The sequence below is a fragment of the Puma concolor genome, chromosome B1, assembly GCF_028749965.1.
Source record: "Puma concolor isolate L17-30 chromosome B1, mPumCon1.1.hap2, whole genome shotgun sequence".
Taxonomy (NCBI): Eukaryota; Metazoa; Chordata; class Mammalia; order Carnivora; family Felidae; genus Puma; species Puma concolor.
Window position 1 is genome coordinate 87,809,602 of NC_141670.1, and position 5,186 is coordinate 87,814,787.

Here is a 5,186-nt window from a genome sequence, read left to right on the forward strand (position 1 = left end):
GGAGGGTAACCGGCTAGCGCAGCGCGCTGACAAAGCGGGCGCGACCAAACGGGACCAGGAGGGGGGATCCGTGGGACCGGACTCTGGCGCGACCAGGCTGCGGCTCCCTGACTCGGAATAATAGTATTTTGAAAGGAAGGAGATCTTAAGCTCTTCGTAGGGCGGAGGCTGTAGAAGATCTAAAGTAACAAGTATCTGTTAGAGTGTCTTAAAGGAATGAGCCTCCCCTTCCGCTGGCTGGAGTGGAAGCGCCCACAGGCGGAGGATCCCGAGACAGTTCAGGGCTGTGGCCCTGGGGACACGTGTGTGTGTCCAGGTGGAAGACAGCATCTGTATGTGCGTGTGAGTGTATGTGTGAATACAGCAATGGGCGTTCGCCTCCGGTCCCTTCGGAAGTATATGTTTCGTTAAACGAAATTGAGCGTGTAAAGCACCGACTGTGTGCGAAGGCCATGATGGATAAGACAATGTCCCTTTCTTCAAGGGTGCTCTACTCAGGCAAAGGGGGCAGGAGATGGCAAGAGAAATCAGACTATAAAGCTCTACAAGGTAGATTAAAATCAGTGCCACAAGATCCACAAGCGTGACAATCGAGGTTATAACCGGCTTGGGTGTTCTAGGTTTATTAGAATTGGCATTTGAGTTGGGCCATGACTAGGAGGTCTAGAATTCAACACATGTGGAATTTGGGAGGGGGAGCGGTGGTGATTTATACACGAAGAAAGGAAGTAAGCAGAAAGCCCTGGTTGTATTTGCGGAAACAACTCTTCTTGGTTATGTAGGATGGAAGCTAAGGCAAGAAGACAGATGCTTAGATAGGTTATAGTGTGGATGGCAGAGATTATACCAGACTTAATTTGGTAGAAAATGAGAATGGTTGATGTTTTGTGAGCTAGGCAAAGATATGAATTAGGGTCATGTTTTAATTGGGAGGTCGTGTATTCTTGGCACATGAAAAGGCAGGAGAGGGGCGCCTGTATGGCTTAGTCTGTTGAACATCCCACTCTAGATTTCTGCTCAGGTCATGATCTCATGGTTTGTGGGATGGAGCCTTTCATGGGGCTCTGTGCTGACAGTGTGAGCCTGCTTGGGATTCTCTCTCTCTCCCTCTCTCTGCCCTTCCCCTGCTCGCACTCTCTTTCTCTCTAAAAATAAATAAATAAACATTAAAAAAGAAAAGGCAGGAGAGAGTTGACTAGCTGTAATGAAAGATAATTTAGATCTGCATCTGGTACTAGAAAAGAATGGAAGAAACTTCTCCAATTGGGCCGGAAATGACTAACCAGGAATGAAGTGGGGGGGGAGGGGCGCGTTAAGGGGGAAGAATATCCAAGATTGGATTCCTCTTTGAGTGACTTATGAGCTAGAAATGTTTTCTTGTTGGTTTTCCCATGATTTTGCTGATTCTCCTATCTTACAGAGTTGGAAGCTTTTCATTAGCAAGAATATTCAAAATACTTTTCAGAGGAGGGTTATTTATCTAACACCCAGAAGGTAAGGATGTGTCAGCTGGCACAAGTTGATCACAACTCCAGGAAATAATCTCCTTAGGAAGTCATTAAGCCCTCTTGGTCTCAGTTTCCTTATCTATAAAACATAGAATCATACCTCAGTCATTACATGAAATAAAAGGTGATAACAAAATTAGCCCATAAAAAGTATTCTGCAAATATACAAATATATCAAATTAGAATCTAGGTGATGGGTGTATGGGTGTTCACTTACAATTCTTTTTCTTTTCCATATGTTTGGAAATACTTGTAATAAGTGTTGGGGGAAAGGTGCTTTGAAAAGTTAAAAGTACTGTTTAAATATAAACTGTTATCATTAAAAGGGTTTTAGAGGGCAATTCTATCCTGAGAATGGGTCAGTAGTATTATTTAAGATATATTAAACACTGTGTACTTTAAGAAATCAGAAAAATATAAAACTTACTCATTTCAAAATTTCATTCAGTCAACATTTTGTTGAGTACATATTCTGTGCCAGGCTCTACATTAGGGCACGTACAACAATGAACTGAACAGTCCGTTCACAGTTTAGTGGGTGAGACGTTGTATAAACACAAATATAATTATCCGATAATAAATATAGAATCATGATATGAACGAGGTACCGTGGAAACACAGAGAATTCCTATTTGCCTGGAGAGATCAGGAGAGGCTTTTGGAACAAGGTGACTTCTAAGTAGGAAGGAATGAGGGGTGATATCCACTGAGAACAGCAAGGCAAAGAAGGACGGATGTTCCAGGAACAGCAAGTACCACACTTTGATAAGGCTTGAGTGCAGGGTGCCCAGGAGGGAGTGGCAAGAGATGAGGTGGAAGTTACTGGCAAGAACCAAAGCATGAAGGGTTTCCAGAGGAGTTTGGACTTTATTCTTCAGGATAAAGAACCTGAAGGTTCTGAAGAACCTTTGAAAAAATAAGCAAGACAGTTTGCAGTACAATCAAGGTTGCATTTTTGAAAGATCATTCTGGGTGGCTCAGTCGGTTGACCTGACTTCGGCTCAGGTCACGATCTCGAAATTTGTGAGTTCCAGCCCCACATTGGGCTGTCTTCTGTCAGCGCAGAGCCTGCTTCTGATCCTCTGTCCTCTTTTCTCTGCCCCTGTCCGACTTGTGCTCGCTCTCAAAAACATTTTTAAAAAATTTTTGAAAAGAAAGGTCTTTCTGTCAGCCGTGTGGGAGATGGACTGGAGATCAGGGAAGAGTAAGAACAATGCAGGTAAGGAAGGGTATATGCTGGTTCAGATCTCTGGAGGAGGGGCATAACACACACACACACACACACACACACACACACACACACACACACGTGATTCTGATGCACATCTCTAATCCTCTCTCAATGAATAAAGTGGGGGCAGTGATGGTGGAAAAGAATCATGAAGGAGACAGAAACCATAGGGTTGAGTGACAGATTAAATCTAACGGTCGAAGGAGGGAGGAGAGTACAGAGTCTAGGGATGACTCCTGTGACTGGTGGATAACAGTACCAAATAAGGAAAACAGGTGCAAATGCTGCTCTCAGGGAACACAAAACACCGAGTTAAGGTCAGAACGTATAATTGTGATGTGGCCCGTGGAACCCCCAGGGGGAGTCACTTTGTAGACAAATAAAATGGTGGACCTGGAGTTCATAGTAGGGTCAGGGCCAAACACTTAAGAGCCCAGGAGTTGAAGCCATAGATGGTGAGATCACCCACAGAAAGCCTTTAGAGTGAGATAAGAAAAGCAGTAAGGATGAAATCCCCGTGAAACATGTACCTTTAAGGATTGGTGGAAGGGAAAGAGACTTGAGGCCTGGTCAGAGGAGAACAAGAGATTAGTGTCTTAGAAGCAAGGGGACAAATGGGGCACCTGGGTGCCCCAATGGATTGACTGTCCGAATCTTGATTTCTGCTTGGGTCACGGTCCCATGGTCGTGGGGTTGAGCCTTGGCGGGCTGAGAGTGGAGTCTGTTTAAGATTAGCTTTCTCTATCCTTCTGCCCCTCTCTCCTTCTGCCTCTCGCCTGCTTGTGCACACACTCTCTCTAAAATAATAAAAAATATTATGTATATATATAAAAAAAGGGGGACAGTAAGTTTCTAGAAGGGTGTAGCAGTGATAACTGCTCCCAAGAGATCAAGGTGGGGACTGGATCCTTTGAATTTGAGTTAGAAGGTGGCTCTTTAGCTCATTGTGAATAGTTGCAGGTAGGCATGGTGATGGTGGAAGAAACCAGAGTGCACTGATTACTGGGACTAGAAGGCTGGAGACCGATGAAAAACAATGGAATAAAGCCCCAGGTGAGGCTTTCTTTTTCTTGTAAGATTGGAGCAACCTCAAAATAGAAGTTGAGGAGAAGGAGCCCAATAAACGTAGGAGAAAATGTAGTTTTTCTACTGTTGAGACTTCCTGCTTAGCACCACTGTTTGCCCAGCAGTTCTGCTAGTTCCCCTATTAACGTTAGCGGTCTGGGGCAAAGCTACATAAAAATAGCACACAGACAGGCTGGAGGGCAAGGGAAATCTCTCTCTCTCTCTCTCTCGTTTTTTTTTTTTTTTTTTAAGTAATCTCTATGCCCAACTTGGGGCTCAAGGTCACGACCCTGAGATCAAGAGTTGCATGCTCTACTGACTGAGCCAACTGGGCACCTCTCTCTTCTTATAAGCCTGATGAGGGAGAGTGAGGCAAGCTGAGGGTGAAGTACAAGTTAGTACACATCCCCTCCCCCTGTGGGACATGCATGATATTCCTTGGACACTCCCAGCTACTCCAAAACAGGAAAGGACAAAAAAACCCAAATGGTTAAACTGGTAAGAGTCTCCACAAGTTTACCGGAAAAATGCAATCTCATCATAGCCTGAAGTCCAGGAGCTCCCTACTGTCTTAATATTAATGCCTTGCTAGGGGGAAAAACAACCTTAGCTTGACAATAGCTAGGCCTCCAGTAAGTCTTTAGCATGTGAAAGTCTCTTTGGAAACTCCCTCTTGACTTTTCCTCCCTGGACTCCATAAAACAGTACCCACCCCCCCGCCCCCAACCCCAGTGCAGCTCTTCCTGCCCACAGGTCCTGTCCCCATGTCTTTTTTTTTTTTTTAACGTTTATTTTTTTGGGACAGAGAGAGACAGAGCATGAACGGGGGAGGGTCAGAGAGAGAGGGAGACACAGAATCAGAAACAGGCTCCAGGCTCTGAGCCATCAGCCCAGAGCCTGACGCGGGGCTCGAACTCACGGACCGCGAGATCGTGACCTGGCTGAAGTCGGCCGCTTAACCGACTGCGCCACCCAGGCGCCCCACCCCATGTCTTAATAAAATCACCTTTTTGCACCAATGATGTCTTCAAGAATTCTTTCTTGGCCCTTGGCTTGGGACCCCATGAACCCCCCATCACCCCATAACTTCATCAAGCCTAATAATCCTTTTGGATTAGGGTGCTACCTTTATGACCTCATTTAACCTTTATTGCCTTCCTAAAGGTTCTATCTCCAAATACAGTTGCTTTGGGGGTTAGGGTTTCAACATATGAATTTGGGGAGACACAATTCAGCCCATAGCACTGTCAAAAGCTGGAAACATCAGTTGGTGAGTAGGCAAACAAAATGAAACAAAGTAATAAGGACTCTCAAATTCTATCACTCTAAATTATTCTAATTTTTCATAACTGAATAACTGATATTGTCTTTAGCATATTTAA